General features: G+C 35.0%; 1 protein-coding gene across 18 annotated transcripts in view; it reads right to left on the bottom strand.

Moving 5' to 3' along the window:
• RBFOX1 (RNA binding fox-1 homolog 1) overlaps positions 1–13,787 on the bottom strand; it is a 1,334,594-nt gene that overhangs the window by 509,978 nt on the left and 810,829 nt on the right. The gene's annotated exons all lie outside the window — the stretch shown is intronic.

The raw sequence follows: 13,787 nt of genomic DNA, 5'->3' as shown, positions 1-13,787 counted from the left end.
GCTGCCTCATTTGGAGCACTTCTGACAGTTCTCTGACTGCTGCTATATAGGATGTATCCTATAAACAGACCTATATATTGTATTGGTTGTTGTGACTGAACTGAATATAAGCATACTAAATGCAGTGATTTTGCAACAGATTTGGGGTGAGAGCTATTTAAGTATTAAATGTAAATATGACTTTGGTATCTTCATAGTTACAGTCTCACTAAAATGCTTGGTAATCCCTTAATGAATTGTCTCTAAGATTCTCCATCTTAATTATTCTTTGTAATTGTTTCATTTGCACAGAAAAAATAGTTTTTATATGTGCCCTACTCAGCCTTGTTAAAGCATTGTATCAGTCCTACAGAACTGCACCTCAGTATTTTCATCAGTTCATCTAAGAACTGTGTTCTTACCAGTTTTCTGCTTCAGACTGAAAACACCTTTCTGGAGTTCAAAGAAAATTTATATTGAAATCTCCCTAACTGAAAAGTAAAGGAAAATCCCAAAGACCTCTTTATCCGAATGGATGTTTGACAATGCTGAGATTTAACAGCTGCCCAGAGTTCTGTCTGTTTTGCAGCATAGCTTAAGATATATTTCTGCAAGTATATTGTGAGGAAGAATGTCACTCTATATTCTTTCCACAGCAAAAGACCTTTCTTACAACCATCTTTCAAAAATTATTCCTCATATTTCACAAAGGTGACCTCATGCAAAAAAACAGACTTGGATTTCAAATATTGGTACCTCCACATGTCATGCTATTATTATTTATAAGAAGAAGAAAAAAAAAACCACTATGAGCTTGCCAGTTGAACACATCTACTTTGTGCTCAGTGTAAGTCAGATGGATTCCAAAACTGAATCATGTTCCATACATATTTTTGAAAGGTTACTGGTATTTCATTTTACTATCACTGGCTTTCATTCTGCAGGTGTTCACATAGCTTTAAAAAAAGTATATATAGAAACATTAAACAGAACACTAGACATAAAAGCACTTCAGCAGAATTTCTGGAATGAAAAAAGTTGTTTTCACCCTGAAAGCTTTAAAGGGTTGCTCTGGAAAACTGTATTCTCCAAAATGTTCTTTTAAACTATGCTTGAATATTTCCCTCTACTTATATTATCTTTTAACATCCCCTTAAAATGAGACAACAAAAAGCAACTATAATTAAAAGTAAAGCATTTTCTTATACAATACAAAGTCAGTTTTGTGTTGATTATAGCCTATCTGCTAATTTTTCAAAAATGTAAAATATTTACCTCGCTACAATTACATTTTTAAAGTCCATAAAATTTGTCTCAAATTATATGTTATGAATGAAAAATAGGAATGTCTGTTGTTTTTAATAACTTTGGCCATTTAGAGTGATAGCAACTGTAGTCCTACAAAGGAAAGTATTGGTAGCACCACACCTGTCACCTCAAACTGTGAAATACTGAGGCTTTTAATCCAGGGTGCTTAATATGACTAGGAATTTTCCTGAAGATGGAAAGACATCATCTCAGGGCTTCAGCTGTGTGAAAAATTTAGAATCATTATTTAAAATCCTTTCATTAGGAATACATCACATTCTCTCTCAGAATATTAAAATAATTTTCTTAGAGAATAGAGATGCACTTGGAATAGCAATTTTCTAGACAAAGCCTCAATCAAAAAATATCCAAGAGTTTTCCTAAATAAAACCCACATATTTCATGTGCAACTGCATTGAAACATGTCCATAGATATTATATGTTGCTAAACTATATTTCCAAAACTTTTAGTAAATATTTTGTTACCAACAGTGGGCATAGCTCTACTCCAAAGACATACAAACATGAGAATAAACACTGCTTCAGATGGTACCTTTGATTATGTAATACCACATATATTTAATCAAAGAATTAGATTGGATCTGTTCTACAAATAACACAACTTTCAAGCCAATACAGTGGGCACATCAATATCATTATTAGAGCTTAACTAAATATCATTAAGACATTTCATTCTTCAGTCTTAAATCTATGTGCTTGAGCAGAACAGTTGCTTTCCCTTCCGCTGGCCCATCTTCCACAACCTGACATCAAAAGCACCATTTATATGTTATGGTGACAGTCTAATTGAGAGCAAAAGCGTATCAGTGTATACTCTACTCTCCATGAGGAGCAAAACTCACAAAAAGTTTTTATTATCATAACAGGCTGTTAGTGGTGACATTAATTAAATGATGAAGCATATAGCTTACAACTGCACTAAATGTGTGGTTGTGCAGCTTTGTGAAATGAAAAGAAAGCTCTTCACAGGTGTGTCTCCTTTTATGTCAAACCAAGTTCACTGCTTCATTAAAGTGATATACTGATTAATGTAGACAATGAACAGAGGGATACGATATTAGTTACTGAAAGAATGCAAGTTCTTTGAAAAAGTTTATTTTTCAGCCAACATAATAAACAAGTAGTGAGAATATAGTGCATGCAAAGGTTATGCAAAGACTTAGCAGAAACGCCCTACTGTGAACTTGAAATAAAGATTAACTATATTTTTGGTGGAAAATAGAGGGAAAGTACAGATTCCTTCCAGAGACCTATGCAACTGAGGTTCTTCAGTTATTCTGTGAATACGTAAAAAGAGATAAACTTCACTTTGCACAGCTCCATGCACACACTGCACTGCTGGCTTGCCTATTTGATGCTGTCTAGTCTGTTCTACTTTCAAAGATTCCATCTATGGAGGAGCAGATACTCCTCCATTTATTTTTATCATCAACAATCATGGTGCTCTCTTTCTTGATTAACACAGAAGTGGTGAATATTTACGCCCTGAATACTATAAAAGTTTTGCCCCTAATAATATGTGTTACCTAACTGCCTTAGGCTTTGGCTTCATACAACAGAAGAGACATAAAGGACAGTGCTCCCAGCAAAGTTCTGTCTCCTACTATCTTTAGCAGAAAGTAGATTGCTGTTACTGTGAATGTGATTTCCAGGATCTCTAGCCCTGAGAGATACTATTATACTACACTGATACTTTTCCTGAAAGACAAATAAATAGAGTAATTCCAATTAGTATTCTCTTGCATACTTTGCATTTTGGGACACCGTATTTAATAGATATGCATATTACCAGCATTGGTAAAACCACACATCTTTTGGCCATGAAAAGAAGTAACAAGAATATTACAAAGATGAGACAACCAACCATTCAACTCTAAAGTTTAAGGGTAAGTATTCACTTAACAAAAAATGTGTAGCATTTGAATAACAATGGCTATTTGGTCTGAGTCCCAGTCTTGCTCTTATATGTGGCAACACAAGTCCAAATTGTTTGTTTTATTCAGATGAGTATTTTAATAACACTTAAACTTTCTATTTTTTTGTTACAAATATTTAATATGTATGATGTCTGAGGATGCTAAATAATATCCAAGTTTTGAAGATAGGAATATTGAGGCAGAAGGCACACAAGTGATTTTTGTGACAGTACCTAACTAACAGAGTCACATTTAGAACACCTGAACTTCACAGCTTCCACAGAAATGAAAGACAGTAGGGACCAAATCACCTGGTCTGACATCCAGCCTACAGAGCAGAAAATCAGTCCCAATGTACCTTAGAGTGGGCAGGAGAAGAGGTGGGGAAAAGTAAAAATGCAGATATCAGCGCAGGGCAAACCACAACTGTTCCCAAAATGGCAAGGAGTTTGATTACATGATACACATCCAGCTGAAACCAGAGGACAAACTATTTCCTTTGTTGCAGACAATGCCCAAGGACAAAAATGAAGGTCCCAGATGATCTGAGAAAAAAATAGATTCCTGTCCTGTATTTGGTCAACTGTTATTAACACTGGCATATGAACAAGACGTAGCATCTAGACACCTGAGGTATTTTCACGCTTATCTATTTCTAGCTGGGTCTATTCTTTGATGCTTCAGGGAGAATAAAAAGCAACAATCCCCCTTGCCCTTACTGAAGCAAATGCAATGGAGAAATACATTCCATCTTAAGAAAGCTGGAGATATATATTCTTTGTGTATACTTTCAAAAATTTTGTCTTAATGCAGAGCTGCAAGTATTCTCAGGACACTGGGAGCAATGCAACATTCCCCAGAGCCAAGGAAAGCAAGGACTGAAGGGGGGAGTCAGATCCAGGGATTCTGAGGCCAGTAAAGGTCTATCACAACCAGCTAGTCTAACCTGTAAGGTCAGAACACAACAGAAGTCACCTTGTGCTGAACATGTCCTGTATGTCAGGTAATGACATTATGCAAGCTCTGTCAGACCAAACCTTGTATCTAACGAAACCCCTATTGAAGAACAAGGTTTTTGCACTTGTTCACCTGTTTACTGATACAGTGAAAGTATTTTTTTTATTATTTGGGAAAAACATAATATAACCAAAGATGTCCTTTCCTTCCCCAAGAGGTGGAACAACAATATTAGACTTGCGGGGAGGAAAACATCATCTTGAAATAAATGATTTTTTTCTACGTGGAAGTGGAAGGGATATAATAATAGCAGCGGGGTTTCACACAGAACAATGGAATGTAGCTTTCATCCTCTAATACCTCATCTAAAAAATATATGAGATAAATACTGATCACAAAAAAATCTTATTATGTGATAGATCATGTATGTTTGCTTTACCTATTATAAAAAGAATTTCCTTCTGTTTTTTGAATGTAATTTGTACTTTTCATACAGGTTTTCTCCTATAAAAATTCTGTCTCCAAATTTAGAGTTCTCACCTTAGCATGAACTAGATCAATGTTATTCTTCATCTTGACTATCTCCTAAATATTAAAAAATATTATATCAAATGACCCCAGACACCTTTACTGGTACTCATCTTTTGTATTAATTGCATTACACCTCAGGGATTCTCCAGTATCACGCTTCTTGTTTCACAGTTAGTATTTTACTGTATTGCAGTAATATGAACCACAAATGTAATTTCTCAAAGGTAGAAATTTGCAATTAAGACAATGTAATAAATAACTTCATTTGTATAAGTGGCTAAATTCAGGCAGCAACATCTCTAACAAATATTAAAAAAAACCCAGATCTACCAAATTTATAAATGTTCCTTGAAAATTTTGTTAAACACTGTAAGAGATCTTATTAATCTTCTAAGCTAAAGGAAATAATATTTAATGATCCTCCTCAGAAATTTGCTCTTGGAGGAACACAGCCACAACATCAACATTAAGGGCAATACCACTCAGAATGTACAACAGTTCAGTTTATCTTGAACACATATTTAAGATCATGGTTTTAATCAGCTACTATTTACAGATTCTACCAATTAATCCTGGTTACTTTCTAACTGAACCAACCACGTTGACACCAAAACCGTAAGTGATCCCTCTGATTTCAAAGAATGTAAGCATTATTTTCAGGAACTGGGGTGGTTTCTTTTATACCCTATTCAAATTCAAGAGATATTGGAGGTACGGTAGTAATCATGACCTTTGCCAGACAGGATACAAAATAGAAATAACTTCTTCCACTGTTCATTTCTCTATTTGTAATAGATCATTTAAATACTTTAGTTCCATGCCTTGCTTTTCAAAGTAGACTGAAAAGTAGACTTTTTGAGGTCCTTCCCCAAGGCATTTTCTATGTAAATGTTAGTCTTTGCTACTTACACCTTAAATTTTGGATAGGCAAAAAGTTAGTACTTTTGCTTCCATTTTACCAGCAGGGAATAGAAGCACAGCGGTTAAACATCTGTTCTGAGTTTGGCATACCAGGAATTCAACATAGCACTGAATTAAAACTCATATTGCACTGCCATCCAGCATCATCATGTGACACTATAATTTTCTTTCACAGGAACGAAATATTTTTGCTTCATTTCATGGCATGTGATAGAGACAAATTCTGAACACCATGAAAGAAATACAACATGATTTTTTTCAAAAAAATTGCATAAATTTTAGGTAATTTCTAATTTAGTTTTTCTACAAGACTGCTCTATGCATAACCTACCTAATTTAGCAAAGAATTAATCAAGTTGGGCTAGCATATGCCACTAAAAGTATAAGAAATATGATGTTTAAAATTCTTCCTAGAAGTACTGTAATAAATCTGCTTGAAAATATTATTTTCTTTGTTGAAAAGTAACTCACTACTCTTATATTTCATTTTCTAAAGTGACCAACACTTCAGTTATATTACAGCAAAAGTATCCCAGCTGGATCATTCTTATGTGTCCATTTTTCTACAGGTGCAAAAGGAAGGTTCCACTCATGAGAATTCAGATCCTAACCCTCTTCCAATGATACAATTACAGAAGCAGATAAAAGAGAGAAAAAGAAGCTGACAGGAAGCTGAAAGAATATAGCATTCGGTAATGATAAACAGTAAAAAACAGGAAAACCTACTTTAGTCTGCAAAGTCATTATAATAATTTGTTCAGAAAGCAGCAAAGACAAAACACAGTAAATACTTTGGAAACTGCTGGATCAATTTGCAAGTGCTGAAAGCACATCAGCCTCAGAAACTCAGGGACATTTGTATTAAGCAACAGACACACAATTAAGCTGCATCTCAAGCTAAAACCCTGGGGGCTCCACACTTCGTTCCAGTCAACTACTGCTGTTTTTTGGCACTATTTTCATTGCAAATATGAGTAATGTGGGCCCTTTAGTCACTATTAAGCAGTAATCTGGGGAAATCATCCACTTCCAATAATCTTATACTCTAATTTAGGGCACTCTGAAACCACATAATGAATAATACTGTCGCCAGGTCTCTCCTATAATGACACATGACATATGCCTGCTATTGCTTTTTTCAAATCAATTGCAACCATGTTGCTTTTTTTGAGAAAATCTTGTTTATTGTATTCATTTGAGTTTCTTTCTTCATTCATTAGATGAAGAAGTAAATTTCTGCTTCAGAAGCAAGATATTAATTGTTAACTTGGCATTCAGAAAGCAGTGGATTCCTTTGCAATCAAAACAAAATTATTTTTTCAAGTTATATCACCATGTTAGGTTACAAGTTACTTATGAGTAATAAAAAATGTACTTTCATTGTAAATTAGAAAGCTAATTAAGAGACCTTCCACTGTTCTTTCCCCTCCTGGATGGATTTTACCTGTTACTAAGGTCTGCCACTGCAGAACTCACAAGAATCACTTCCCTCTTGACAAGTGGAAAAAAGCTTTTATAGCTAAGCAATTTGAATGCCAGAATAAAATCAAGCATCTATCCATTTTTATGTCTTATAACCCTTGTGTTTTTCATAACCATTGGAAAATACTGGTCAATAACATAAATTGGGAGCAACATTGTAAGGAATATAGCAAACTTAAATCTGTGCTGGGTATAGAAAAACCCAACCGTCAACAAATAAAAAGGTCTGAAGATACACAAAGAATTCAAGAAGTACATCGTCTCAGAGATGAAAGTAGAAAGGTTTTGATACTTCTGCTTTCAATAAATCGCAAATTCAAAATTTAACTTACCTATAAAAGATGATTTAAAGATATACTTTATGAAAACATTGCTTTTCTGTTTCTCAAGTAATCTCGGGCAATGTGAAATACACTGCACTTTATCAGAAATATTCCTAGATTATTCTCTGACTTGCTCAGAAGCAGCATATCTAAGTTTTAGATAACAGTGTGAATAATTCCTTATTCATCCCAGGCAAACACAATCAATTGCATTCTAGAAATTCAATTTACAAGTAATTTATCTGACATTAATATTCCAAATTCACAAGATTTCACATAAAGCTATTCTTGTAGCATAGTAAATTTCCAATAGACATTGTTATTAAAGTAAAAATGATCCTCCACAAAATAACTTGCAAGCTGTGTGGTATAGTCTCGGTCTTTGCAGTATTTTCTCTGTGTGCGTGGTAACAGGAAATTCTATGTAAAGTTGGTGAAGTATAATTTACAGCTGAATTTTAAATAACCTATTATACAAAATCTACCTAAAAAGACAACATTGCAGGTGGCTTTTCCAAAAAGCTTTCATTGTTTCGCAGACACACTGACTTATTAGTCAACTAACTAATCAACTGATTAGTTCTCCATAGTAGTAAGTGATGATTTCCCTGTAGTAATTAGATGATATTTTGCAAATGGTGAGTGCATAATGCCTATGTATTGTGCTGCTTATTTCACTTATTTATTCCTTATTTCTCCTACTTTATGAGATTCATAAATCTACTACATTTAAGAGGTAGGTTTATTTATTGTGATTAAGAAAAATGCATTATGGAGGTACCTGAAACTAAAAATAATGAAACAAAGTAGAAGGTTGATTCATTAGTGATCCCACATTTCTTCACACTTTAATAGGGCTGTTATATTTATCCATGGAGGGTGAACTGGAATTGGAGATCTTAAGCCTCATTTCTGTAGATAATCTTTATTACGTGAGCCAGAATGAAATTGTTAAAATACCTACTATCACGAGTGATGGGATTAGCACAAAAATGGTTCTCTAAACATTAACTACAGAGCACCTAAGTAGTGGTAGATAAAGTAAATTAACATTCACTGATATATGTGTAAAATAAAAAAGGGAAAACTGAAAACAATCATACCTAAGTAACATCAAGAACACCAGACTGAAATATGTCTATATTAATATTTTGGTGATGTAAAAGGTGTGAAGGTATAGGTGGTTATCAACACCTTTTTGAGTGTTACGTGTTCTTGGGAAAAACTTTCCCAATCAAAGATTAAATCATTAATACTGTCAGCATTTGAAAACATAACATACACTAATTTGTTTCCCCTTGCCTATCATCTTTCCCTCAGATTTATATTCTTTGTGAAAGACCCCAAATCATCATACCAGAAATCAACTGATAACTTGTATTATCCCAACTGTTCGCAATACTAACAGCGTAGGCTAGCTTTTCTGCATGTGACAGCGCCCAGGATTTTAGTGCAAATTACTGTCTATGTACAGGAAAGGGGGTGGTCTTCCTTGAGGAGAAGGCAGAGTATGGGTTAGGGGACGTGCACAAACCCATGGCAGATCAAGAACTGTGGAAATTTGAGATCCATGTGCACTGCTGTTTCAACTGAATGCAATATTCAGAGTTAAAACACTGTTGTAGGAGCAGAAGTTTCAAAGATTACTCTAAAAAGAGGCATGAATTAATCAGAGGGCATTGAAAACTAGCATGTTACAAAGCATGTTTTTATAATACAAGCCCCTGTTTTCTAATATTCCATCATATTTTCTAGCAAAAATAAGTGCATTGATTGCGAAAACTTTCATATAATAGCGTTATAATTTGCTGTTGTCTAATAAAGCTACATTGAGCAAAATAGCATCAGAAAGAAAAGCTCAGAAGTGGAAAAGTAAATAACAGTAATGATAAACATAGCATATACAGTGTGGAATAAAAGCCACAACATTCAATTGAAGTGCTTCTATATGACCATAGCATTCTATATTTCTCATCTCCCAGGTTGAAAATAAGAGTCTAAATATCAATTCCCCAAGCTGCAGCATGTTTTCCATCTCATGCAAACCCAATAAAACTTCTTTACGTCCAAAATCAGCTTCTATTATATCAGTCCAAACCCAGGGCTTTCTCAATTATCTCTCTGCCATCTTCCTTCCCCGCACCACCACCCCCACCCCCCCACACCCCCCCAACTCGCTACCTAAATTTATACTAGTAGTAACTGCAATATACTCAGCATACATATAGTGGTGAATTTAGTAAAACATACACATGAAAAATCTAACTTAATGCAAATGAATGACCTTCAATTTTAAAACAAATGAAGTTATATAGTAATTTCACTACTATTGTTATATAACTAGGAGAAATTAATTTCCACAGAAAATGCTGTACAGCCATGACAACTTTGGTAAAACCTATTATCTAAGTTCCCATATATATTTTACTGGAAATACACTGGGTATACCCGTAAAGACCGGATTAAGGTATAGTCACATCGCACTCAGAAGTTGTGTGATAGGTTAATAAACTGTTAAAACTATTAATATAACAAGTATGCTTCCATATTTCTTGATGCCTGACACACTTTTACAATTGGGATATTGTGAAGTTAATTAGAGGGAAATCAGACAAAGACTCCTGCTTTACAAGACCACAGTTTGCTGACCACAACGTGCAAACTGAGGGGGGAATAGGACATAACTCTTACCATACTTAATCAGTCACATGCAAACGAAAGGAAAACAGACAAGACACTTTTTCTTTTTTATCTTTACTGATTTAACACAAGACCCAAAAGGAATTAATCAGACTATGGAGCACTCATTTTTAAGGTCAAGTGTATGTCCAGACTTTGCTGTAGCTGCAGTGTTATAAGAACTGTAAGTATATTAGTATATATAGACGCAATGCTTTTTAATAGAAAATTCTGGCAGTGCAGAAACATGACCATGTGAAATCTTTTACATTCATTCATGTGGAAGTTGAGGTCTGGAGAATTTTATTGGGGTGTGTTGTTTTTTTTTTTTAATGTTGGACTATTTTAGTAAATTAGAAAGAAGACCAAAAGAAAAACTACAAAGACTGTACAACTCTTACAGCTCAAAGCACCTATTGGCTCTGCAAATATAAATATTATAATATTTATAAAGGGAAATCTCTGCATTAATGATCACTGCATCAGTTTCAGAAGAGTATTAGATGGATGAGTCAGAGGATTTAATTTGAAATACCTTTAACCAAATGACAAACAAATATCATTAATGATGACCATATTGATAAACGATCTATAAACTTAGACTGGAAATTCAGACTAATTTTCTGTTTACAAACAAAGCACCTGAGAAATCACTGAAAACTACTTTAAAATTTCAAAGATACCAAGTTCTTAATGTTTGAAAGTGTTACATTCACTTGTAAGAGACTGGGTTTGCTACCAGTAAACAGGATGAACTTACCATCTCAACAGACACATCAAATCAGAAACCTATGTTTGTTATGAAAATCTTTCTGTAAGTTTGTTGTTGTTTTTTTTTAAATGAAAATACATGGATTCATTTAATTTTGCATGTTAATTAACATAATTAGGTTCATTCAGGTAGTGCAACTTCAAAGTTTGCATGGTTGCAATTTGTGGAGATACATGTTTAGCACTAAAGCAATGAACACTATATTTTGTTCTTCACCTCCCTGCCTAATATACAGCAATATTGTATATTTATGTCTTTACATGTATATGTATGTATTTACATCAATATAAACACTATATACATATATTATATTTGCAAAATAAATCAGGACCTTTCACCTATGCACCTGTATGCTAAAATGCCTATGTAAATGACCAATCAATGGAATCAATGAGATTGAATCCAGACATGTAAATCTGTCTCCGGAAGGAATGGGGCTTTGAACAGTATTGACAGCTTTCCCTCTGCAATCTCCTGAACAATAACAGGGCTCTTCCCTTCAGGTTCCCATTCTTGTCACAGAGGGAAAGACCTGGAAGGCAGGCACTGGAGGTTCTATGCCCTGCATGGACTCAAATCATGGGACCATACAAAATATAAACCAGGTAACAATAGGAATCCAGTCCAAAAGGGGTTTTGCACACTGGTGACAGTCAATCTGCACACTTATTTTCTGGTTTAACTGTTTACAGCAGGGTTATTCAACCAGCTTTTTGAACATGATTATTAATGACTTTTATCACTACTAACTTTTCACCAAAATTTTATATGTGTATTTGTCAGCAAACATTCTGTTATTCAGGTCTCTGACCCTGTAACTCTAATTATTTGATAACATTTTCTAGTTCTGTTCAGGTAAAATTCACTACTGCATGTAGGACATAATACCTATGGACCTTTGAGGAAACTGAGACACTTTATTGCACCATTACAGACACAGATCAAAACTCAACCTTCTGTTACACCAGGGTGAAACCTTGAGTAGAATGTTAATTGCCTAGGTGGTGAATAGTCTCTGCCCCCACATGGAGGTAAGCTTTATTCCAAAAGCACAGTACCAAAGTGTACATGCAGCATTTCTTACCACATTTATTACACCTACAAAACATTCTGGTTTTGGTTTGCAAAAACAGAAACTTTTGAAATAAGTGATGTTATTTCAGGAAGATCACCAATTTCCTTTAATGCTTTTCCTAGCACCTAGTATTGGGAAAAGCACCCAGAACTTTTGACTTCCTACTACACATCTCTGGTTTTTAACTAAAAAACTAAATTTCTAAGACCTCTGGAACTTGTTGTGTACTACTTCTCATACAGAATCTTGTGCATAGATAGTAAAAAAAAACCCAAAACATTATATAATCACTATAGCAAGTTTTTTTGCTACAGGGATAGGTCAATCAAAACTGTACAGAATCAGACAGAAAGTCTGTAAGTCAGGTTGCACCATAAACATACTGTAGAACATTAGACAAATCTATCATAATGTCTATTTGCATAATTTAGCATTACTAGTTACTAAGATCCACACTTAGATTTTTCCCCAAAAGATCAACCTCACTAGCTGTTTTATGGATTCACAGTGATGTAAGTATGAAAGTACACAGTAACTCTGCAGGATCTGCCACCACCATCTTATATAAATATTAACCAAATTTGGATACAAATAGCAAAAAATCCTAGTACAGGGTAATTCTGTAGTTTCATTTATTCTGTTTCTGTTACAGCACTTTAAGAGTATCTGAGAAGCTTCCAGGAGGGCATTCAGAAAGATGCCTAGCACTTACTTCAGATTGGTTGTGCTGCTCATATACTAATAACTATAAGGTATCCATCTCTAGCTGGAATGATTGCTCTAAGACAGTGAAGAAAAACATAAAAATATTTTTGTCATATCTTTGTTTCACCATGAATACTAGCACAGGGAGAGCCACAAGATAGCTCTGACCTCCTGATGTAACACAGCACCATGAGGAGACAGTAGTCAATGTCTTAAAAACATAATTTTTCAGTTAACGTGAGACTGCACCTGAACTAATTATCCCTACCTCTCCATGGAGCTTACGACCTCAGGTACAGCGCTTCCCTGCTGCACCCATGCTCCAGAAAGAGCTACCTCTGCTCCTGCAGGTCAGGGGTCACTTGCTTCGTGTTCTCTTGTGTAAGGTCAACGAGCCGATAGGCTCAAACACATTTAAGGCACTTTCAAAGCAGGATTGAACAACAGCTTTGGACCACTGGTATTTCTATTAAAGGAGGAAGTTTGTTCGGTGTTAAGACACTTTTTAAAATACAAATGAAACATGATGTATGCATGCTCCTCAAAATGCCGTATTACAGAATAAATTCCATTAGAAGGATCTCTGCAGATTACCGAGTACAGCACCCTCTTCCTCAAATCAAAGAACAATCACCTTCAAATTCAAATTTATTTGCAGTTATATACTAGCAGAAAATTTTCCAGAACCTTCAGAATTATTTTTTTTTGGCCTTAGGAGGTAATATAAAACTGTTGAGCTGCTTGAGGGCTATCAGGCAGATCAAATGCAGCTTGCATTCTAGGACTACTAGCCAGGACACATAATGCCACCTACACCACAACGCAGACTCTGTGGCTGTGCTGTCATATGGGCAGCTGGGTAATTAAGGGCTCAGATGCAAGGCAACCGGCAGAAGTTTCTAAAGAATGTGTTGACTGAACACACCGAGCCCATTCCCCAACAAATGTGGTTAAGACTCTGGAGGAACTACTATAATCTCTCACCTCCCTGAGCTATATGTGCTGCCACCCTAATGGAGGACAGTTTTAGTCTGCCATTAGATCAGCAATCTCTTGGTTTAAGAATGAACCTGTGGGATTAGAATCAGTTCCTGCCATTGCTTCCTCCTTAGCACCAG

Source organism: Falco punctatus (genome assembly GCF_963210335.1).
Source record: "Falco punctatus genome assembly, chromosome: 4".
NCBI lineage: Eukaryota > Metazoa > Chordata > Aves > Falconiformes > Falconidae > Falco > Falco punctatus.
Note: the sequence above shows the minus strand (reverse complement) of the source record. Positions and strands in the feature narration are given on the sequence as shown.